General features: G+C 40.3%; 2 long non-coding RNA genes across 6 annotated transcripts; both read left to right on the forward strand.

Annotated features, from left to right (window-relative positions):
• Positions 1-16494: 16494 nt before the first annotated feature.
• On the forward strand, positions 16495-19091 carry LOC117129527. Of its 4 annotated transcripts, none has more exons than XR_004453169.1 (3): positions 16495-17015; positions 17895-18070; positions 18949-19091. It is a non-coding gene; the product is annotated as an uncharacterized LOC117129527 (long non-coding RNA). The 4 variants fall into 4 exon arrangements; XR_004453168.1 differs by lacking the exon at positions 18949-19091 and adding an exon at positions 18247-18757; XR_004453170.1 differs by lacking the exon at positions 18949-19091 and adding an exon at positions 18598-18720.
• Positions 19092-19964: 873 nt separating this feature from the next.
• On the forward strand, positions 19965-21526 carry LOC117129526. Of its 2 annotated transcripts, XR_004453166.1 has the most exons (3): positions 19965-20355; positions 20708-20883; positions 21236-21526. It is a non-coding gene; the product is annotated as an uncharacterized LOC117129526 (long non-coding RNA). The 2 variants fall into 2 exon arrangements; XR_004453165.1 differs by lacking the exon at positions 20708-20883 and having other exon boundaries at positions 21059-21526.
• The last annotated feature ends 3778 nt before the right edge of the window (positions 21527-25304 follow it).

The following is a 25304-nucleotide window of genomic DNA, read 5'->3' on the forward strand; positions in this document are numbered from 1 at the left end:
TATAAAAGTCAAAACTTATACGAGAAATTCTTCAACCACCAGCATTGCTTTCAGTTTCCGTTGAACCTGGAGTGGTTCCAAGAAAATCTAACCAAAGATCGAAATCAAAGCAGAAACGCATCCCGTAAAGTCTGTGGAAATATCGCTACTTTGATTTATACGACTATCCTCATAGAGCGCTGACTTATACGTTTCACTTCCCTCAGATATATCCGAGCAGGAAATAACCTTGAAACTGACTCTGCACGGGTTCTGGGTCGAGACTATTAGGCTTCGTCTCCCTCGGATAAAAAGGAAACAATTTTCATACAAATAAAAGAAACATTATACGACATATTCGTCGTATAACTGAAACCTAAAGCAAAGATCGTTTTCTACACCCATGGGCCATCTTAAAACATGAAAGCTCCGGCTTACTTGGCATAACAATCTCGACAAACTCCCTTTGGCCCTCGGCTAACTACGCCTTCCCGTAAAGCCCGAACCAGAATTCGGCATCCCTTTAAGGAAAAATCGTAAACTAACACGACTTTGGTGTTAACACAAAAGTGACATGGTTTAATCCTCTACCAACAACGTTCTTGGCTAAAAAGCTGAGCACAACCTTCATGCAAAGCCAAAACAACTGAGCGACCCAGAAACACGAATCAACCGCTCCATTAATTTGACGGCTAAATGGTAATCCGCAATTTGTCTTGAAACGCCAAGTAACGATTACACAAACAATTACCGTATGACCCAGAAACAGGAATAATACGGTAAATTCGTCATAACAAAACTCAGTCCTAACAACCAAACAGTTAACGGAAAGGTTGAACTTGTCAAAAATCGACAAAGTTCCATATACTACGATTCACTTTATGCCTGCTGTGTTATACTTGTAAAATGCGGTATGTAAGGAAAAATCGTAACAGAGCTCTTGGTCCTAACTCCTCGATCGCAAATCAAATCCTCAAATATACACGAAAGAAATCTCAGAAGGCCAACACCTCACAAAGCACAATATAGGAAGATGCCACTTTCCAGGGACAAATTTACGGGATCCCTTGGTCCTAACTCCTCGATCGCAAATCAAATCCAAACAGGAATTACAATTTTGGCTGCGAACATCCGTAGACAAACCAAAATGTTTCTCAAACGCAGGGTTAAGACTAAACCCTTGCGATACCGCATAACATCTTTAAGCCCACAAACATTTCAGGCACAAAACGCGGCATACAAAAGAGAAACCAATCTTCAGCATTGCGAGACGTCGCAGACGCTTGAAGAAACATTTTTCGACAAAAATTCCTTCCTCGATAAAAACACCATCTTGGAGAACCAAACAATCATACGCACTAACACCCTCTTAAAACATGTATCCTTCACGAAAATTCAAAAACGGTAATATCTAACAATAAGTTTGTTGCTGATTACAACAAACTCTTAACAGTCCTAAACAGACTTAGCCATCTCATAGAGATAGCTCTCCTACACCCGACACAAGGGTAATAGCGATATGAAAGAAATCTAAAATTTTGGTCAGTACTTCCAGGAGACTTAGAAATTGTCGTTGGAGAGATGCTCGGTTCCAACCATACAAGTCGTATAAGCAGAGAACCTGTCGCGGACTTTAAATCGGTATGGAATCAGGTTGAAACTGTAACGGGATACGTAAGCCGAATTAGTCATCGCACCCCGTAAAACCAGAGGTAAGCCTAGGTCTTGCCCTAAACCCAGCACACTGGTCTTTAACATTTCTAGGCACGATATCAAAAGATACGGGATCCCAATATGTCTCTTCACTTGTATTCCAATGTTCATGAAGTTCCGAAAAGAAAAATTTTCGTACATTCTCATCTAAAACGAACAATGAATATAACGATCTACAAAGAGTTAGATATGAGATGACAACTCATACTCTTCCCTCTACAATCAAACGAATACAAACATGTTCTTAAAACGCGAAACACAATTTATTAAAAAAGTCGCAAAGCGGCTGGGATTCCAAGCCACACGCTTTCAGTCCCGAAAACAAAAATACGGCCACACTTGGCCAAAGCAAACAGCTGGCCAAAGCAAACAGCCAACAAGGGTAGTTTCAAGGCCGACAAAGGTCCGATATAAAATGCCATCAACAAAAACATGCCTGATAATCTCTACATGACACATAACTAAACCGTAAATGTCTCATTGGAAAACAGATTGTAAGCATCTTAACTCCAAGACGAACTACGAAAGGCTTGATCCCTTCGACAAGGGTACGTAGGCAGCCTTCATAAGGCGCAACCTCAATAAAAAAAAACTTTTCTTTATATGCATAAGTTTTTCTTCGTCAATGTTTGTCTACGAATCTTCGGATACGAACTTCGTCCAACATGCCTATCTTACCTAACTCACCTAACCGCACGCTAGAATCTCATCAACGATCCACGATTCTAACGGGCTGGGAGGGCTAACTGTTGGGGCAAAAACTGTCATGACGAAGTTAACATCCAAATCTCTGTAAAAATCAGCATTAACATTTTTTACGAAAGTTACTCTTCGTAAAAAGAATCTTTACAAAGAGCCTTGCGGTAAAATCTTCTTCTAATTTTAATCGAACCGCTAAATACCAATTTTCCGGAGGCAACAGACACATATCCAAATCGGCCACGGATAAGCTCAAATATGGCCATCGAACCACGCACACGGCTCGGTTGCTACGTAGCGACCAAGCACACGGCTCGGTCGCTACGTAGCGACCGAGTTCAAGCCAAGCTCAGTCGCTACGTAGCAACTGAGCTCAAGCCAAGCTCTGTTCTTTCTGCCGTCAAAAACACTAGGCAGTATATATTCTACTAGGTTAAAAAATCGTCAGGGCATTTTGGTAATTTGGCTTGGCCTTGGTTTTTAAGTCTGCTGAATCTAAAATCTCGCGTCTGGTGTCTCGACATCGATCGACGGTACTTGTGTACATCGGTCGATATTAATCTTCATCTGTCGAGGCATTTCCTGATATCGATCGTCAGCACTGACGCGCATCGATCGATTATTCTTCCTCTCGTCGACCTCTAAGTGGTCAGCTCGGGTGAAATATCCTTTAAGCTCCAAAATGCTCCAAAGTCATAGCTTTACTCCGAAATGCACCTGAACCTGAAAACATATCTAGAAGAGTAGAAAACATAGATATATATATATAGTAAAATACTTATATACCATGGATAAAAATGGGTCAAATCCAAGGTATATCAACTCCCCCAGACTTACCATTTTGCTTGTCCTCAAGCAAAACATACAGACTGTCTCTCTGAAAGAGGTTTGAAAATATTTAGGGATTTAAGATTTTAAAACATAGAAATCTTTCCTCAACAATTTTGCAACCACATTTAAAAAGTCCTAATTACAAAAGCACACTATGCAATATCCTAACTTAGCAACCATTTCTAACATAACACAACTCATCAATTCACGTCTGACATCCCCTCTACTGATTTCATTTCTTAGCATAAATATATAGTGAATGTTTTACCTTGGGAGTATCGATCATAGGATGCAAGGATTTCAGACTGGTATCTGGAGCTGCAGGTAAAAGTTAGTTCCTAGTTTCTCTCTCTCTAAATTTCTCTCTTGAGTCAAAGTGTGCTTCCATTGCAGGATCAGTGACCAAGATTGGACAGGCTTCCATGAATCAAAACTTAATGGTGGTTGCCACCAAGCTCTGTTCACTTCTTTTTGACCTATATCCAAGAGTTCTTTGCGAAAGCGAGCCTTGAAGATTGCTGCCTCCAAGTCCCGTTTCGAACTCTTTATTTGAATCTTTCTAAATCAAGCCTTAATGGTATTAGCCACCAAGTCCTGTTTAGACTCATCCTAATTAAAAAATAGATCTTATTTATAATTTTTTATTTTTATTTATTTTATTATTATTATTATTTTTTTTTATATATATATATATTTTTTTTTTAAATACTCACTAACTAATCTAGGGTCGAAATTTAGAGAGAGAAAATGTGATAAATAATCTAAACCAGGCGTTACCTTCCAGACCTGTCTGAAGAATCCGATCTCATGTATACCAAGCCCCAAGACAAGCGGTTATGTCAGGTTTAGTGTTGGAAATCAGCTTTGGTTACTTCATACGGTTCAAGGTAAGTGTGTAGTTGATAGGTTGATCCGCTTTAGCATCTTTTGTGCTATCTGCAATCAGTAAATCTAAAATGGTGCTAAAGATTGGTTAGATATTCATGTTTAAATCAATATAGGATTATAGTCCCTATTTTCAATAGCTAAGCATAATTTATTTGAAATTCCTTTTTACATAAGAATAAAATAAATTATATCAGTAAATCTCCCCCCCAGACTTAAATTACACTGTCTCAGTGTAACTCAGCCGGAGTTATGATGAATAGTTTATAATGTACGAAATGTAACAAGTAGGGAAGATACATCTGACCGGATTAGATATCGATCGATGTGTACGTGTTACATCGATCGTCGTGTGGTTGCCTATGTCGAACGATGTCGATGTCTCGTCGTCGGTCGATATTCAGGTCCTCCTACTTGGGTCTCCTAAATCTGAAAGAAATAAAACGAAAGAAAGTAAATGCTAGCTAATAAAACCAAAGTAAAGTACCTATTAGTGGGTTGCCTCCCACTCAGCGCTTGGTTAAAGTCATTTAGCTTGACTGTGGTAGTGATTGGCTATTGGGTGGAGAAGCAGCTGCTTGTTGGAAAGCAAGCATCCACGTCATCTCTGCGCATTCTGGACCAAGATGTAATGAAACTTCTTGTGGCCTCATCATTTCTTGTCCATTTGTCATCCATCTTCTCAAGTACTTTGGAGATGTTCTGTAGCCTTTCTTGAATGTTGTCAATGCTGACCTGGTGCCAGCCTATGTTGTCATAGGCGTATGCTGAAAGTTATGTCAGTTCCTTTTGCATTGACTCTACCATCTTGTGTATCAGCTGCTTGCCGATTGGTGTAGACTCGGCGTCGATCGATGCGATTATGTGTTTGTTGGTCGATCTCGGCGAGTTGCCATCGATCGATTTCGCTGGTGTCCTGTCGATCGATGCTGATATCTGATGTTGAGCTGCGAGTTGCCTCTGAATGGCTTTGATTTCTTTCTGTAGCCATTTTGCGTGGTTGTCTAGTCCACTGATTTTGTTGTCGAATGGAAAGTAGATGTCATCGCAGCGTTTGTCAAGTCGCTCCTCCATGGTGTCTAGAGTAGTGAAGATCTTGGATGTGATCTTGTCAACCTCTGCTGCTGTGTAAGGAAGTAACTCCACAGGTTTCTTGCCATCGATCCAAGGCCCTCGTAGCCTGTCGATCGATGCTGATTTTGCCTGCAAAAAACTTTGATTAGTAATGTTCTCAATATCCTTTTGGGCAACAAGTAATTGACTAGACAATTTGTTTAAATCTATCATGACTGGTGATATAAAACGGTCATGCATATCCTCGTAAGTCCTCAGCCTCTCATTCATGGCTGAGACTTTGGCGTCGAGCGATGTGAAAGTACATATGTCGATCGATGTGGCTGGTTGTTGGTCCTTCTTGCGAATGGTGTCCAGATCTTGCTGTAGTAGCTCGATTTTAGTGCTTAGCCAGTCCACATTGTTGTTGAGAGGGCAGTAAACGTCGTTTATCCTTGTGTTGATGTATGAGACTTCCCATTCATCCCTGTGTTGTGTTGAACATTGCGGTTCTTCAGAGATCTGAGCTGTAGGAAGACTGACGTCGATCGATGTTTCAAGTGGTGCGTCGATCGATGTTGAGGTCGTAGCTTCCTTCTCAAGTTGCTGACGTAAACTCTCAATTTATGTTCTCATTTCTGCCATACATCTGAAAAGCTCATTGTAGCCTCTATCCAAAGGCTGATGTGTATCATCTACCAAAGTTTTGAGCTCCTCTCCCAGTTTCTCCTGAGCTCCACAAATACCAAACACCATTTCATCGATTTATTCTTTGGTGTAGAGTTCTGGTGCCAGTCTTGTGGGTGTGAAGGAAGTGGCATGTTCTGGAAGACAGATGTGGCTCTCCTCAAAAAGAGATGCTCTTTCCAGTATTTTCCTGATGTTGTCTTTTGTGACAGGTATCATCTCACCAGCTACGCCTCGTGCGTGTCCACGCTCATCTCTGTAGACTCCATACTCGTCCCTTTTTTCCCAAGTGAACTTTCTGGCTCCGTACATGTCGAAAGCGCGGTTCCCACATTCATACCGTTTGTCAATCGACGTCGGTTCATCCCTATCGATCGACGTTGGTGTTACCCTCTCGATCGATGTCTCCGTTGTACCGTCGAACGATGCTTACCCTTTTGGTTGGCGTGATAGATCTGGATTGATCTCTGTTGTGGCGACTCCTGCGTGGTTGTTAGGATCTGTTTAAATGACGTCTGGAGTGCCACTATGCTGTGAGAATAGGTTGTCAGGTCCATTGGCTACTTTAAGGATGTCTTCTATGTCCTCTTTGGACACTTGTAAAATCCTTCCATCCATTGCACGTGCGTTGCCATCTGGGTCCCTGAAAATACCAAATTCATCAGGTGTTAGAAAACCGTAATCAATGTTTTCATAATCATTCAATTTAGAAATAGAATGATTAGGGTTTAGAGTAGTATCGATCGATGTAGATACAGTTACATCGATCGATGGCAGTGTAATTTCTGCAGAACTTTTGTTCTTGAGATGATTGCTCTTCATGGATTTTTCTGTTGATGTAGAAGGAAGAGTGTTCATCTTTTTTGCTTGTGTGTTTGCTCTGATGTGTGTAGGTGGTTTCGGAGGTGCAAAAGGATTTATATAGGTATCTATAAACCTAGTTGGGGAGGGAATATTCTCCTGCTCCTGGATGTCGATCGATGTTCCTTTCGGGGTGTCGATCGATGTGAGAGGTTGTTTTGCTGGACGAGGGTGGGTATCGACCGATGTGGAATGACAGCGTCGAACGATGTTTGAAACGTGTTGGTGAACTTATGTGTTTCAAGTCTTTCATCCTGCAAAGACATTTCTATTGCACGTTCTTTCCACAATCCTCATCGTATTCCTCGGTATGTTCCTCATTAGGTTAAGTAATTACAGTGTCAACTGCAAAACTCTCATGGAAACCACTGTCTGCCCAACTGCCTATGGAATAATCATCATGTCCTCTCTTGCTTGGAGGTTGGAAGGCAAAATGTTGGTAACAATGATTTGGTGAAGCGAAATGGTCAAGTGGGTGCATTACGTCGAGTGACCTGTTGTTGTGGTCTTCGGTCACCATTGATACATTGGAATCGATCGATGGAAATGTTGGGGTGTCGATCGATTCCGAGTACTCTGTTTCGTACTCCGATTCATACTCTGCTCCACAATGGCATGCGCCAATGAAGCCAAGTTCTTTCCCATAATCCACAGAATTAATGACCTTTCTCTTAGGTCGGATGGGGTCGTAGTGGATGTTTGGGTCTATGAGCGTTAGACACAATTTGTTCTTGTTCATGTCACATACGGCTCCTACTGTAGCTAGGAAAGATCTTCCAAGCAGAAGTGAAGAATTCCAGTTAAGCTCGATGTCTAGGACATGAAAGTCTACAGGGACAAGGGCATTACCAATCTGTACCTCCAGATCTCTTATGATACCTCCTGATTGTTTCTCTGAAAGATCCACGAAGGTGAAGGATTCTGTTGAGGGTTCGATGGTCAAACCAAGCTGGTCTGCCATGATCCTAGGGAGGATACTAACTGATGCTCCTGTGTTACACATTGAATGGGGAAATTCAACACCCTTGACTATGCATGGTATTGCAAACTTCCCAGGATCACTCTTCTTCGTCAATGTGATCCTGTGTTTCATCTTCTCACTGACTTGATGAAACATTCTCCTAATGTCCTCCTCGGTTACCTTTGTTTCTCTGAAGAACATCCACAACCGGTGTGTGAAGTAAGCTTCATCAGAAGGTTTTTCGATTGAGATTCTGAGGACTCGTTTAGTGAAACCATCCATCTCCTTATCGTTAACTTCCCTCTTAAGGTTTTTAAGAATCTTCTCCTTTCTCTTCCTTAACCTTCTCCCTTCAGATTCTTGTTCTTCTTGAACAGTGATATCACTCAAATTACCCTAAAGAATGTTACTCTCATCAAAAGAGGTCGAGTTATAGTACTTAGGGATCGAATCCACAAGGAGCTAGGGAACCGATTAGATCTAATAGTTATATGATTAAGTTAGGCTAATAGGTTTTAAAGCAGTAAATAAAGCAAGTAATAAATAAAGCAATAAACAAGATGAACAAGTCAATTGTTCAGCTTGGCAAGGGTTGTTCGATGGAAGGATTGTTGCTAGATCTAGGGTTTCTATTCAGGTGTTGGAGATTATAATTCCTATAGGTACCTATTTGTTGCATGCATGATATGTTAGAGCTCAACCGCTTAACTCAGGGATCAGCTGTCGCATGTTTCACTGGTTAACAAGCTAGATCTCGTGTCACAACGGTTAGTATGTTGACACGAAAGAGTGTCGATCGATGGTCCTATTAGGACATCGACCGATACACCTTTGCCTACGTCGACCGATAGTCAGTTGAGGACATCGATCGATGGGTTCTAGCCAGGCCTATGCGCGAGTATCAAACCAGGTGATTCCGGCTTTCCAGTTTGGGAATAGGAAAGCTTCTTCGTCGTTCCAATCAAACCAGGAAGAATCACTTTATAAGAAGCTTTATTTGGATAGATAAAATAGTGGAGAATCACCAGGAAGTTGAAAAAATCTCATAGGAGTTGGTGTGAAGAAGTTATCCCACTTTCAAATCTGGTGATTCCAGTTTCCCAATCTTGGAATAGGACAGCTTCTCCGTCGTTCCAATCAAAACATGATGAATCACTTTATAAGAAGCTTGATTTCGATAGATAAAGTGGTGGATAATCAGCAGGAAGTTGAAAAAATCTCATAGGAGTTGGGATGAAGAAGTTATCCCACTTTCAAACCAGGTGATTCCAGCTTTCCAGTTTGGGAATATGAAAGCTTCTTCGTCGTTCCAATCAAACCAGGATGAATCACTTTATAAGAAGCTTTATTTGGATAGATAAAGTGGTGGAGAATCACCAGAAAGTTGAAAAAATCTCATAGGAGTTGGTGTGAAGAAGTTATCCCACTTTCAAATCTTGTGATTCCAGTTTCCCAATTTGGGAATATGACAGCTTCTTCGTCGTTCCAATCAAAACGGGATGAGTCACTTTGTAAGAAGCTTTATATGGATAGACAAAGTGGTGGGATTCACCAGGAAGTTGAATAAATTTCATAGGAGTTGGGATGAAGAAGTTATCCCACTTTCAAATCAGGTGATTCCAGTTTCCCAATTTGGGAATAGGACAGCTTCTTCGTCGTTCCAATCAAACCACGATGAATGAATTTGTAAGAAGCTTGATTTGGATACATAAAGTGGTGGAGAATCACCAGGAAGTTGAATAAGTCTCATAGGAGTTGGGATGAAGAAGTTATCCCAGTTTCAAATCATGTGATTCGAGTTTTACAGTTTGAGAATATGACAGCTTTTTCATCGTTCCAATGAAACCAGGATGAATCACTTTACAAGAAGCTTGATTTGGATACATAAGTGGTGGAGAATCACCAGGAAATTTAACAAATCTCATAGGAGTTGGGATGAAGAAGTTATCCCACCTTCAAATAAGGTGATTCCAGTTTCCCAATCTGGGAATAGGACAGCTTCTCTGTCGTTCCAATCAAAATAGGATGAATCACATTGTAAGGAGCTTGATTTGGATAGACAAAGTGGTGGGATTCACCAGGAAGTTGAATAAATCTTATAGGAGTTGGGATGAAGAAGTTTCTCACTTTCAAATCAGGTGATTCCAGTTTCCCAGTCTGGGAATAGGACAACTTCTCCGTCGTTCCAATCAAAACATGATCAATCACTTTATAAGAAGCATGATTTGGATAGATAAAGTGGTGTAGAATCACCAGGAAGTTGAAAAAATCTCATAGGAGTAGGGATGAAGAAGTTATCCCACTTTCAAATCATGTAATTCCAGTTTCCCAATTTGGGAATATGACAGCTTCTTCGTCGTTCCAATCAAACCACGAAGAATGATTTTGTAAGAAGCTTGATTTGGATACATAAAGTGGTGGTGAATCACCAGGAAGTTGAATAAGTCTCATAGGAGTTTGGATGAAAAGGTATCACCAAGAAGTTTCAAATCAGGTGATTCGAGTTTTGCAGTTTGGGAATATGACAGCTTCTTCGTCGTTCCAATCAAACCAGGATGAATCACTTTTTAAGAAGCTTGATTTAGATACATAAAGTGGTGGAGAATCACCAGGAAATTGAACAAATCTCATAGGAATTGGAATGAAGAAGTTATCCTACTTTTAAATCAGGTGATTCCAGCTTCCCAGTCTGGGAATAGGACAGTTTCTCCGTCGTTCCAATCAAAACAGGATGAATCACTTTGTAAGAAGCTTGATTTGAATAGACAAAGTGGTGGGATTCACCAGGAAGTTGAATAAATCTCATAGGAGTTGGGATGAAGAAGTTATCCCACTTTCAAATCAGGTGATTCCAGTTTCCCAATTTGGGAATAGGACAGCTTTTTCGTCGTTCCAATCAAAATAGGATGAATCACATTATAAGAAGCTTGATTTGGATAGATAAAGTGGTGGAGAATCACCTGGCTATTGGGTGGAGAAGCAGCTGCTTGTTGGAAAGCAAGCATCCACGTCATCTCTGCGCATTCTGGACCAAGATGTAATGAAACTTCTTGTGGCCTCATCATTTCTTGTCCATTTGTCATCCATCTTCTCAAGTACTTTGGAGATGTTCTGTAGCCTTTCTTGAATGTTGTCAATGCTGACCTGGTGCCAGCCTATGTTGTCATAGGCGTATGCTGAAAGTTATGTCAGTTCCTTTTGCATTGACTCTACCATCTTGTGTATCAGCTGCTTGCCGATTGGTGTAGACTCGGCGTCGATCGATGCGATTATGTGTTTGTTGGTCGATCTCGGCGAGTTGCCATCGATCGATTTCGCTGGTGTCCTGTCGATCGATGCTGATATCTGATGTTGAGCTGCGAGTTGCCTCTGAATGGCTTTGATTTCTTTCTGTAGCCATTTTGCGTGGTTGTCTAGTCCACTGATTTTGTTGTCGAATGGAAAGTAGATGTCATCGCAGCGTTTGTCAAGTCGCTCCTCCATGGTGTCTAGAGTAGTGAAGATCTTGGATGTGATCTTGTCAACCTCTGCTGCTGTGTAAGGAAGTAACTCCACAGGTTTCTTGCCATCGATCCAAGGCCCTCGTAGCCTGTCGATCGATGCTGATTTTGCCTGCAAAAAACTTTGATTAGTAATGTTCTCAATATCCTTTTGGGCAACAAGTAATTGACTAGACAATTTGTTTAAATCTATCATGACTGGTGATATAAAACGGTCATGCATATCCTCGTAAGTCCTCAGCCTCTCATTCATGGCTGAGACTTTGGCGTCGAGCGATGTGAAAGTACATATGTCGATCGATGTGGCTGGTTGTTGGTCCTTCTTGCGAATGGTGTCCAGATCTTGCTGTAGTAGCTCGATTTTAGTGCTTAGCCAGTCCACATTGTTGTTGAGAGGGCAGTAAACGTCGTTTATCCTTGTGTTGATGTATGAGACTTCCCATTCATCCCTGTGTTGTGTTGAACATTGCGGTTCTTCAGAGATCTGAGCTGTAGGAAGACTGACGTCGATCGATGTTTCAAGTGGTGCGTCGATCGATGTTGAGGTCGTAGCTTCCTTCTCAAGTTGCTGACGTAAACTCTCAATTTATGTTCTCATTTCTGCCATACATCTGAAAAGCTCATTGTAGCCTCTATCCAAAGGCTGATGTGTATCATCTACCAAAGTTTTGAGCTCCTCTCCCAGTTTCTCCTGAGCTCCACAAATACCAAACACCATTTCATCGATTTATTCTTTGGTGTAGAGTTCTGGTGCCAGTCTTGTGGGTGTGAAGGAAGTGGCATGTTCTGGAAGACAGATGTGGCTCTCCTCAAAAAGAGATGCTCTTTCCAGTATTTTCCTGATGTTGTCTTTTGTGACAGGTATCATCTCACCAGCTACGCCTCGTGCGTGTCCACGCTCATCTCTGTAGACTCCATACTCGTCCCTTTTTTCCCAAGTGAACTTTCTGGCTCCGTACATGTCGAAAGCGCGGTTCCCACATTCATACCGTTTGTCAATCGACGTCGGTTCATCCCTATCGATCGACGTTGGTGTTACCCTCTCGATCGATGTCTCCGTTGTACCGTCGAACGATGCTTACCCTTTTGGTTGGCGTGATAGATCTGGATTGATCTCTGTTGTGGCGACTCCTGCGTGGTTGTTAGGATCTGTTTAAATGACGTCTGGAGTGCCACTATGCTGTGAGAATAGGTTGTCAGGTCCATTGGCTACTTTAAGGATGTCTTCTATGTCCTCTTTGGACACTTGTAAAATCCTTCCATCCATTGCACGTGCGTTGCCATCTGGGTCCCTGAAAATACCAAATTCATCAGGTGTTAGAAAACCGTAATCAATGTTTTCATAATCATTCAATTTAGAAATAGAATGATTAGGGTTTAGAGTAGTATCGATCGATGTAGATACAGTTACATCGATCGATGGCAGTGTAATTTCTGCAGAACTTTTGTTCTTGAGATGATTGCTCTTCATGGATTTTTCTGTTGATGTAGAAGGAAGAGTGTTCATCTTTTTTGCTTGTGTGTTTGCTCTGATGTGTGTAGGTGGTTTCGGAGGTGCAAAAGGATTTATATAGGTATCTATAAACCTAGTTGGGGAGGGAATATTCTCCTGCTCCTGGATGTCGATCGATGTTCCTTTCGGGGTGTCGATCGATGTGAGAGGTTGTTTTGCTGGACGAGGGTGGGTATCGACCGATGTGGAATGACAGCGTCGAACGATGTTTGAAACGTGTTGGTGAACTTATGTGTTTCAAGTCTTTCATCCTGCAAAGACATTTCTATTGCACGTTCTTTCCACAATCCTCATCGTATTCCTCGGTATGTTCCTCATTAGGTTAAGTAATTACAGTGTCAACTGCAAAACTCTCATGGAAACCACTGTCTGCCCAACTGCCTATGGAATAATCATCATGTCCTCTCTTGCTTGGAGGTTGGAAGGCAAAATGTTGGTAACAATGATTTGGTGAAGCGAAATGGTCAAGTGGGTGCATTACGTCGAGTGACCTGTTGTTGTGGTCTTCGGTCACCATTGATACATTGGAATCGATCGATGGAAATGTTGGGGTGTCGATCGATTCCGAGTACTCTGTTTCGTACTCCGATTCATACTCTGCTCCACAATGGCATGCGCCAATGAAGCCAAGTTCTTTCCCATAATCCACAGAATTAATGACCTTTCTCTTAGGTCGGATGGGGTCGTAGTGGATGTTTGGGTCTATGAGCGTTAGACACAATTTGTTCTTGTTCATGTCACATACGGCTCCTACTGTAGCTAGGAAAGATCTTCCAAGCAGAAGTGAAGAATTCCAGTTAAGCTCGATGTCTAGGACATGAAAGTCTACAGGGACAAGGGCATTACCAATCTGTACCTCCAGATCTCTTATGATACCTCCTGATTGTTTCTCTGAAAGATCCACGAAGGTGAAGGATTCTGTTGAGGGTTCGATGGTCAAACCAAGCTGGTCTGCCATGATCCTAGGGAGGATACTAACTGATGCTCCTGTGTTACACATTGAATGGGGAAATTCAACACCCTTGACTATGCATGGTATTGCAAACTTCCCAGGATCACTCTTCTTCGTCAATGTGATCCTGTGTTTCATCTTCTCACTGACTTGATGAAACATTCTCCTAATGTCCTCCTCGGTTACCTTTGTTTCTCTGAAGAACATCCACAACCGGTGTGTGAAGTAAGCTTCATCAGAAGGTTTTTCGATTGAGATTCTGAGGACTCGTTTAGTGAAACCATCCATCTCCTTATCGTTAACTTCCCTCTTAAGGTTTTTAAGAATCTTCTCCTTTCTCTTCCTTAACCTTCTCCCTTCAGATTCTTGTTCTTCTTGAACAGTGATATCACTCAAATTACCCTAAAGAATGTTACTCTCATCAAAAGAGGTCGAGTTATAGTACTTAGGGATCGAATCCACAAGGAGCTAGGGAACCGATTAGATCTAATAGTTATATGATTAAGTTAGGCTAATAGGTTTTAAAGCAGTAAATAAAGCAAGTAATAAATAAAGCAATAAACAAGATGAACAAGTCAATTGTTCAGCTTGGCAAGGGTTGTTCGATGGAAGGATTGTTGCTAGATCTAGGGTTTCTATTCAGGTGTTGGAGATTATAATTCCTATAGGTACCTATTTGTTGCATGCATGATATGTTAGAGCTCAACCGCTTAACTCAGGGATCAGCTGTCGCATGTTTCACTGGTTAACAAGCTAGATCTCGTGTCACAACGGTTAGTATGTTGACACGAAAGAGTGTCGATCGATGGTCCTATTAGGACATCGACCGATACACCTTTGCCTACGTCGACCGATAGTCAGTTGAGGACATCGATCGATGGGTTCTAGCCAGGCCTATGCGCGAGTATCAAACCAGGTGATTCCGGCTTTCCAGTTTGGGAATAGGAAAGCTTCTTCGTCGTTCCAATCAAACCAGGAAGAATCACTTTATAAGAAGCTTTATTTGGATAGATAAAATAGTGGAGAATCACCAGGAAGTTGAAAAAATCTCATAGGAGTTGGTGTGAAGAAGTTATCCCACTTTCAAATCTGGTGATTCCAGTTTCCCAATCTTGGAATAGGACAGCTTCTCCGTCGTTCCAATCAAAACATGATGAATCACTTTATAAGAAGCTTGATTTCGATAGATAAAGTGGTGGATAATCAGCAGGAAGTTGAAAAAATCTCATAGGAGTTGGGATGAAGAAGTTATCCCACTTTCAAACCAGGTGATTCCAGCTTTCCAGTTTGGGAATATGAAAGCTTCTTCGTCGTTCCAATCAAACCAGGATGAATCACTTTATAAGAAGCTTTATTTGGATAGATAAAGTGGTGGAGAATCACCAGAAAGTTGAAAAAATCTCATAGGAGTTGGTGTGAAGAAGTTATCCCACTTTCAAATCTTGTGATTCCAGTTTCCCAATTTGGGAATATGACAGCTTCTTCGTCGTTCCAATCAAAACGGGATGAGTCACTTTGTAAGAAGCTTTATATGGATAGACAAAGTGGTGGGATTCACCAGGAAGTTGAATAAATTTCATAGGAGTTGGGATGAAGAAGTTATCCCACTTTCAAATCAGGTGATTCCAGTTTCCCAATTTGGGAATAGGACAGCTTCTTCGTCGTTCCAATCAAACCACGATGAATGAATTTGTAAGAAGCTTGATTTGGATACATAAAGTGGTGGAGAATCACCAGGAAGTTGAATAAGTCTCATAGGAGTTGGGATGAAGAAGTTATCCCAGTTTCAAATCATGTGATTCGAGTTTTACAGTTTGAGAATATGACAGCTTTTTCATCGTTCCAATGAAACCAGGATGAATCACTTTACAAGAAGCTTGATTTGGATACATAAGTGGTGGAGAATCACCAGGAAATTTAACAAATCTCATAGGAGTTGGGATGAAGAAGTTATCCCACCTTCAAATAAGGTGATTCCAGTTTCCCAATCTGGGAATAGGACAGCTTCTCTGTCGTTCCAATCAAAATAGGATGAATCACATTGTAAGGAGCTTGATTTGGATAGACAAAGTGGTGGGATTCACCAGGAAGTTGAATAAATCTTATAGGAGTTGGGATGAAGAAGTTTCTCACTTTCAAATCAGGTGATTCCAGTTTCCCAGTCTGGGAATAGGACAACTTCTCCGTCGTTCCAATCAAAACATGATCAATCACTTTATAAGAAGCATGATTTGGATAGATAAAGTGGTGTAGAATCACCAGGAAGTTGAAAAAATCTCATAGGAGTAGGGATGAAGAAGTTATCCCACTTTCAAATCATGTAATTCCAGTTTCCCAATTTGGGAATATGACAGCTTCTTCGTCGTTCCAATCAAACCACGAAGAATGATTTTGTAAGAAGCTTGATTTGGATACATAAAGTGGTGGTGAATCACCAGGAAGTTGAATAAGTCTCATAGGAGTTTGGATGAAAAAGGTATCACCAAGAAGTTTCAAATCAGGTGATTCGAGTTTTGCAGTTTGGGAATATGACAGCTTCTTCGTCGTTCCAATCAAACCAGGATGAATCACTTTTTAAGAAGCTTGATTTAGATACATAAAGTGGTGGAGAATCACCAGGAAATTGAACAAATCTCATAGGAATTGGAATGAAGAAGTTATCCTACTTTTAAATCAGGTGATTCCAGCTTCCCAGTCTGGGAATAGGACAGTTTCTCCGTCGTTCCAATCAAAACAGGATGAATCACTTTGTAAGAAGCTTGATTTGAATAGACAAAGTGGTGGGATTCACCAGGAAGTTGAATAAATCTCATAGGAGTTGGGATGAAGAAGTTATCCCACTTTCAAATCAGGTGATTCCAGTTTCCCAATTTGGGAATAGGACAGCTTTTTCGTCGTTCCAATCAAAATAGGATGAATCACATTATAAGAAGCTTGATTTGGATAGATAAAGTGGTGGAGAATCACCTGGAAGTTGAAAAAAATCTCATAGGAGTTGGGATGAAGAAGTTATCCCACTTTTAAATCAGGTGATTCCAGTTTCCCAATTTGGGAGTAGGACAGCTTCTTCGTCGTTCCAATCAAACCATGATGAATGACTTTGTGAGAACCTTGATTTGGATAGATAAAGTGGTGGAAAATCACCAGGAAGTTGAATAAGTCTCATAGGAGTTGGGATGAAGAAGTTATCCCAATTTCAAATCAGGTGATTCGAGTTTCACAGTTTGGGAATATGACAGCTTCTTCGTCGTTCCAATCAAACCAGGATGAATCACTTTATAAGAAGCTTGATTTAGATACATAAAGTGGTGGAGCATAACCAGGAAATTGAACAAATCTCATAGGAGTTGAGATGAAGAAGTTATCCCACTTTCAAATCAGGTGATTCCAGTTTCCCAGTCTGGGAATAGGACAGCTTCTCCGTCGTTCCAATCAAAACAGGATGAATCACTTTGTAAGAAGCTTGATTTGGATAGACAAAGTGGTGGGATTCACCAGGAAGTTGAATAAATCTCTTAGGAGTTGGGATGAAAAAGTTATCACACTTTCAAATCAGGTGATTCCAGTTTCCCTATTTGGGAATAGGACAGCTTCTTCGTCGTTCCAGTCAAACCACGATGAATGACTTTGTAAGAAACTTGATTTGGATACATAAAGTGGTGGAGAATCACCAGGAAGTTGAATAAGTCTCATAGGAGTTGGGATGAAGAAGTTATTCCAGTTTCAAATCAGGTGATTCTAGTTTCGCAGTTTGGGAATATGACAGCTTCTTTGTCGTTCCAATCAAACCAGGATGAATAACTTTATAAGAAGCTTGATTTGGATACATAAAATGGTGGAAAATCACCAGGAAATTGAACTAATCTCATAGGAGTTGGGATGAAGAAGTTATCCCAGTTTCAAATCAGGTTATTCCAGTTTCCCAATCTGAGAATAGGACAACTTCTCCGTCGTTCCAATCAAAACAGGATGAATCACTTTGTAAGAAGCTTGATTTGAATAGACAAAGTGGTTGGATTCACCAGGAAGTTGAATAAATCTCATAGGAGTTGGGATGAAGAAGTTATCCCACTTTCAAATCAGGTGATTCCAGTTTCCCAATTTGGGAATAGGACAGCTTTTTCGTCGTTCCAATCAAAATAGGATGAATCACATTATAAGAAGCTTGATTTGGATAGATAAAGTGGTGGAGAATCACCTGGAAGTTGAAAAAAATCTCATAGGAGTTGGGATGAAGAAGTTATCCCACTATTAAATCAGGTGATTCCAGTTTCCCAATTTGGGAGTAGGACAGCTTCTTCGTCGTTCCAATCAAACCATGATGAATGACTTTGTGAGAACCTTGATTTGGATAGATAAAGTGGTGGAAAATCACCAGGAAGTTGAATAAGTCTCATAGGAGTTGGGATGAAGAAGTTATCCTAGTTTCAAATCAGGTGATTCGAATTTCACAGTTTGGGAATATGACAGCTTCTTCGTCGTTCCAATCAAACCAGGATGAATCACTTTATAATAAGCTTGATTTGGATACATAAAGTGGTGGAGAATAACCAGGAAATTGAACAAATCTCATAGGAGTTGGGATGAAGAAGTTATCCCACTTTCAAACCAGGTGATTCCAGCTTTCCAGTTTGGGAATTGGACAGCTTCTTCGTCGTTCCAATCAAACCAGGATGAATCACTTTATAAGAAGCTTGATTTGGATAGATAAAGTGGTGGATAATCACCAGGAAGTTGAAAAAATCTCATAGGAGTTGGGATGAAGAAGTTATCCCACTTTCAAATCTGGTGATACCAGTTTCCCAGTTTGGGAATATGATAACTTCTTCGTCGTTCCAATCAAAACGGGATGAGTCACTTTGTAAGAAGATTTATTTGGATAGACAAAGTGGTGGGATTCACCAGGAAGTTGAATAATTCTCATAAGAGTTGGGATAAAGAAGTTATCCCACTTTCAAATCAGGTGATTCCAGTTTCCCAGTCTGGGAATAGGACAGCTTCTCCGTCGTTCCAATCAAAACAGGATGAATCACTTTGTAAGAAGCTTGATTTGGATAGACAAAGTGGTGGGATTCACCAGGAAGTTGAATAAATCTCTTAGGAGTTGGGATGAAAAAGTTATCACACTTTCAAATCAGGTGATTCCAGTTTCCCTATTTGGGAATAGGACAGCTTCTTCGTCGTTCCAATCAAACCACGATGAATGACTTTGTAAGAAACTTGATTTGGATACATAAAGTGGTGGAGAATCACCAGGAAGTTGAATAAGTCTCATAGGAGTTGGGATGAAGAAGTTATTCCAGTTTCAAATCAGGTGATTCTAGTTTCGCAGTTTGGGAATATGACAGCTTCTTTGTCGTTCCAATCAAACCAGGATGAATCACTTTATAAGAAGCTTGATTTGGATACATAAAGTGGTGGAAAATCACCAGGAAATTGAACAAATCTCATAGGAGTTGGGATGAAGAAGTTATCCCAGTTTCAAATCAGGTTATTCCAGTTTCCCAGTCTGGGAATAGGACAACTTCTCCGTCGTTCCAATCAAAACAGGATGAATCACTTTGTAAGAAGCTTGATTTGAATAGACAAAGTGGTGGGATTCACCAGGAAGTTGAATAAATCTCATAGGGGCTGGGATGAAGAAGTTATCCCACTTTCAAATCAGGTGATTCCAGTTTCTCAATTTGGGAATAGGACAGGTTCTTCGTCGTTCCAATCAAAACAGGATGAATCACTTTATAAGAAGCTTGATTTGGATAGATAAAGTGGTGGAGAATCACCAGGAAGTTGAATAAGTCTCATAGGAGTTGGGATGAAGAAGTTATCCCACTTTCAAACCATGTGATTCCAGCTTTCCAGTTTGGGAATAGGAAAGCTTCTTCGTCGTTCCAATCAAACCAGGATGAATCACTTTATAAGAAGATTGATTTGGATACATAAAGTGGTGGAGAATCACCAGGAAGTTGAAAAAATCTCATAGGAGTTGGGGTGAAAAAGTTATCCCACTTTCAAATCTGGTGATTCCAGTTTCCCAATTTGGGAATATGACAGCTTATTCGTCTTTCCAATCAAAACGGGATGAGTCACTTTGTAAGAAGCTTTATTTGGATAGACAAAGTGGTGGGATTCACCAGGAAGTTGAATAAATCTCATAGGAGTTGGGATGAAGAAGTTATCCCACTTTCAAATCAGGTGATTCTAGTTTCCCAATTTGGGAATATGACAGCTTCTTCATCGTTCCAATCATACCACGATAAATGAATTTGTAAGAAGCTTGATTTGGATACATAAAGTGGTGGAGAATCACCAGGAAGTTGAATAATTCTCATATGAGTTGGGATGAAGAAGTTATCCCAGTTTCAAATCAGGTGATTCGAGTTTCGCAGTTTGGGAATATGACAGCTTCTTCGTCGTTCCAATGAAAACAGGATGAATCACTTTATAAGAAGCTTGATTTGGATACATAAAGTGGTGGAGAATCACCAGGAAATTGAACAAATCTCATAGGAGTTGGGATGAAGAAGTTATCCCAGTTTCAAATCAGGTGATTCTAGTTTCCCAGCCTAGGAATAGAACAACTTCTCCGTTGTTCCAATCAAAACAGGATGAATAACTTAAAAAAAAAGCTTGATTTGGATAGATTAAGTGGTGGAGAATCAGCAGGAAGTTGAAAAAATCTCATAGGAGTTGGGATGAAGAAGTTATCCCACTTTCAAACCAGGTGATTCCTGCTTTCCAGTTTGGGAATAGGAAAGCTTCTTCGTTGTTCCAATCAAACCAGGAAGAATCACTTTATAAGAAGCTTTATTTGGATAGATAAAATAGTGGACAATCACCAGGAAGTTGAAAAAATCTCGTAGGAGTTGGTGTGAAGAAGTTATCCCACTTTCAAATCTGGTGATTCCAGTTTCCCAATCTTGGAATAGGACAGCTTCTCCATCGTTCCAATCAAAACAGGATGAATCACTTTATAAGAAGCTTGATTTCGATAGATAAAGTGGTGGATAATCAGCAGGAAGTTGAAAAAATCTCATAGGAGTTGGGATGAAGAAGTTATCCCACTTTCAAACCAGGTGATTCCAGCTTTCCAGTTTGGGAATAGGAAAGCTTCTTCGTCGTTCCAATCAAACCAGGATGAATCACTTTATAAGAAGCTTTATTTGGATAGATAAAGTGGTGGAAAATCACCAGAAAGTTGAAAAAATATCATAGGAGTTGGGATGAAGAAGTTATCCCAATTTCAAATCAGGTGATTCGAGTTTCCCAGTCTGGGAATAGGACAACTTCTCCGTCGTTCTAATCAAAACAGGATGAATCACTTTGTAAGAAGCTTGATTTGAATAGACAAAGTGGTGGGATTCACCAGGAAGTTGAATAAATCTCATAGGAGTTGGGATGAAGAAGTTATCCCACTTTCAAATCAGGTGATTCCAGTTTCCCAATTTGGGAATAGGACAGCTTTTTCGTCGTTCCAATCAAAATAGGATGAATCACATTATAAGAAGCTTGATTTGGATAGATAAAGTGGTGGAGAATCACCTGGAAGTTGAAAAAAATCTCATAGGAGTTGGGATGAAGAAGTTATCCCACTTTTAAATCAGGTGATTCCAGTTTCCCAATTTGGGAGTAGGACAACTTCTTCGTCGTTCCAATCAAACCATGATGAATGACTTTGTGAGAACCTTGATTTGGATAGATAAAGTGGTGGAAAATTACCAGGAAGTTGAATAAGTCTCATAGGAGTTGGGATGAAGAAGTTATCCCAATTTCAAATCAGGTGATTCGAGTTTCACAGTTTGGGAATATGACAGCTTCTTCGTCGTTCCAATCAAACCAGGATGAATCACTTTATAAGAAGCTTGATTTGGATACATAAAGTGGTGGAGAATAACCAGGAAATTGAACAAATCTCATAGGAGTTGGGATGAAGAAGTTATCACACTTTCAAATCAGGTGATTCCAGCTTTCCAGTTTGGGAATTGGACAGCTTCTTCGTCGTTCCAATCAAACCAGGATGAATCACTTTATAAGAAGCTTGATTTGGATAGATAAAGTGGTGGAGAATCACCAGGAAGTTGAAAAAATCTCATAGGAGTTGGGATGAAGAAGTTATCCCACTTTCAAATCTGGTGATACCAGTTTCCCAGTTTGGGAATATGATAACTTCTTCGTCGTTCCAATCAAAACGGGATGAGTCACTTTGTAAGAAGCTTTATTTGGATAGACAAAGTGGTGGGATTCACCAGGAAGTTGAATAAATCTCATAGGAGTTGGGATAAAGAAGTTATCCCACTTTCAAATCAGGTGATTCCAGTTTCCCAGTCTGGGAATAGGACAGCTTCTCCGTCGTTCCAATCAAAACAGGATGAATCACTTTGTAAGAAGCTTGATTTGGATAGACAAAGTGGTGGGATTCACCAGGAAGTTGAATAAATCTCTTAGGAGTTGGGATGAAAAAGTTATCACACTTTCAAATCAGGTGATTCCAGTTTCCCTATTTGGGAATAGGACAGCTTCTTCGTCGTTCCAATCAAACCACGATGAATGACTTTGTAAGAAACTTGATTTGGATACATAAGTGGTGGAGAATCACCAGGAAGTTGAATAAGTCTCATAGGAATTGGGATGAAGAAGTTATTCCAGTTTCAAATCAGGTGATTCTAGTTTCGCAGTTTGGGAATATGACAGCTTCTTTGTCGTTCCAATCAAACCAGGATGAATCACTTTATAAGAAGCTTGATTTGGATACATAAAGTGGTGGAAAATAACCAGGAAATTGAACAAATCTCATAGGAGTTGGGATGAAGAAGTTATCCCAGTTTCAAATCAGGTTATTCCAGTTTCCCAGTTTGGGAATAGGACAACTTCTCCGTCGTTTCAATCAAAACAGGATGAATCACTTTGTAAGAAGCTTGATTTGAATAGACAAAGTGGTGGGATTCACCAGGAAGTTGAATAAATCTCATAGGGGCTGGGATGAAGAAGTTATCCCACTTTCAAATCAGGTGATTCCAGTTTCTCAATTTGGGAATAGGACAGGTTCTTCGTCGTTCCAATCAAAACAGGATGAATCACTTTATAAGAAGCTTGATTTGGATAGATAAAGTGGTGGAGAATCACCAGGAAGTTGAAAAAATCTCATAGGAGTTGGGATGAAAAAGTTATCCCACTTTCAAACCATGTGATTCAAGTTTCCCAATTTGGTAATAGGACAGCTTCTTCGTCGTTCCAATCAAAACAGGATGAATCACTTTATAAGAAGCTTGATTTGGATAGATAAAGTGGTGGAGAATCACCAGGAAGTTGAATAAGTCTCATAGGAGTTGGGATGAAGAAGTTATCCCACTTTCAAACCATGTGATTCCAGCTTTCCAGTTTGGGAATAGGAAAGCTTCTTCGTCGTTCCAATCAAACCAGGATGAATCACTTTATAAGAAGATTGATTTGGATACATAAAGTGGTGGAGAATCACCAGGAAGTTGAAAAAAATCTCATAGGAGTTGGGTGAAAAGTTATCCCACTTTCAAATCTGGTGATTCCAGTTTCCCAATTTGGGAATATGACAGCTTCTTCGTCTTCCAATCAAATCGGGATGAGTCACTTTGTAAGAAGCTTTATTTGGATAGACAAAGTGGTGGAGAATCACCAGGAAGTTGAAAAAATCTCATAGGAGTTGGGATGAAGAAGTTATCCCACTTTCAAATCTGGTGATACCAGTTTCCCAGTTTGGGAATATGATAACTTCTTCGTCGTTCCAATCAAAAGGATGAGTCACTTTGTAAGAAGATTTATTTGGATAGACCAAAGTGGTGGGATTCACCAGGAAGTTGAATAAATCTCATAAGAGTTGGGATAAGAAGTTATCCCACTTTCAAATCAGGTGATTCCAGTTTCCCAGTTTGGGAATAGGACAGCTTCTCCGTCGTTCCAATCAAAACAGGATGAATCACTTTATAAGAAGCTTGATTTGGATAGATAAAGTGGTGGGATTCACCAGGAAGTTGAATAAATCTCATAGGAGTTGGGATGAAAAAGTTATCCCACTTTCAAATCAGGTGATTCCAGTTTCCCTATTGGGAATAGGACAGCTTCTTCGTCGTTCCAATCAAACCACGATGAATGACTTGTAAGAAACTTTATTTGGATACATAAAGTGGTGGAGAATCACCAGGAAGTTGAATAAGTCTCATAGGAGTTGGGATGAAGAAGTTATCCCACTTTCAAATCAGGTGATTCTAGTTTCCGCAGTTTGGGAATATGACAGCTTCTTTGTCGTTCCAATCAAACCAGGATGAATCAATTTATAAGAAGCTTGATTTGGATACATAAAGTGGTGGAAATCACCAGGAATTGAACAAAATCTCATAGGAGTTGGGATGAAGAAGTTATCACCAGTTTCAAATAGGTTATTCCAGTTTCCCAGTCTGGGAATAGGACAACTTCTCCGTCGTTCCAATCAAAACAGGATGAATCACTTTGTAAGAAGCTTGATTTGATAGACAAGTGGTGGGATCACCAGGAAGTTGAATAAATCTCAAGGGGCTGGGATGAAGAAGTTATCCCATGTTCAAATCAGGTGATTCCAGTTTCCCAATTTGGGAATAGGACAGGTTCGTCGTTCCAATCAAACAGGATGAATCACTTTATAAGAAGCTTTTTTGGATAGATAAAGTGTGGAGAATCACCAGGAAGTTGAAAAAATCTCATAGGAGTGGGATGATGAAAAGTTATCCACTTTCAAACCATGTTGATTCAAGTTTCCCAATTTGGTAATAGGACAGCTTCTCGTCGTTCCAATCAAAACAGGATGAATCACTTTATAGAAGCTTGATTTGGATAGATAAGTGGTGGAGAATCACCAGGAAGTGAATAAGTCTCATAGGAGTTGGGATGAAGAAGTTATCCACTTTCAAACCATGTGATTCCAGCTTTCCAGTTTGGGAATAGGAAAGCTTCTTCGTCGTTCCAATCAAACCAGGATGAATCACTTTATAAGAAGATTGATTTGGATACATAAAGTGGTGGAGAATCACCAGGAAGTTGAAAAAATCTCATAGGAGTTGGGGTGAAAAAGTTATCCCACTTTCAAATCTGGTATTCCAGTTTCCCAATTGGGAATATGACAGCTTCTTCGTCTTTCCAATCAAAACGGGATGAGTCACTTTGTAAGAAGCTTTATTTGGATAGACAAAGTGGTGGGAATCACCAGGAAGTTGAAAAAATCTCATAGGAGTTGGGATGAAGAAGTTATCCCACTTTCAAATCTGGTGATACCAGTTTCCCAGTTTGGGAATATGATAACTTCTTCGTCGTTCCAATCAAAACGGGATGAGTCACTTTGTAAGAAGCTTTATTTGGATAGACAAAGTGGTGGGATTCACCAGGAAGTTGAATAAAATCTCATAGAGTTGGGATATAGAAGTTATCCCACTTTCAAATCAGGTGATTCCAGTTTCCCAGTCTGGGAATAGGACAGCTTCTCCGTCGTTCCAATCAAAACAGGATGAATCACTTTGTAAGAAGCTTGATTTGGATAGACAAAGTGGTGGGATTCACCAGGAAATTGAATAAATCTCTTAGGAGTTGGGATGAAAAAGTTATCCCACTTTCAAATCAGGTGATTCCAGTTTCCCTATTTGGGAATAGGACAGCTTCTTCGTCGTTCCAATC

This window comes from Brassica rapa, unplaced genomic scaffold, assembly GCF_000309985.2.
Source record: "Brassica rapa cultivar Chiifu-401-42 unplaced genomic scaffold, CAAS_Brap_v3.01 Scaffold0008, whole genome shotgun sequence".
Lineage (NCBI taxonomy): Eukaryota > Viridiplantae > Streptophyta > Magnoliopsida > Brassicales > Brassicaceae > Brassica > Brassica rapa.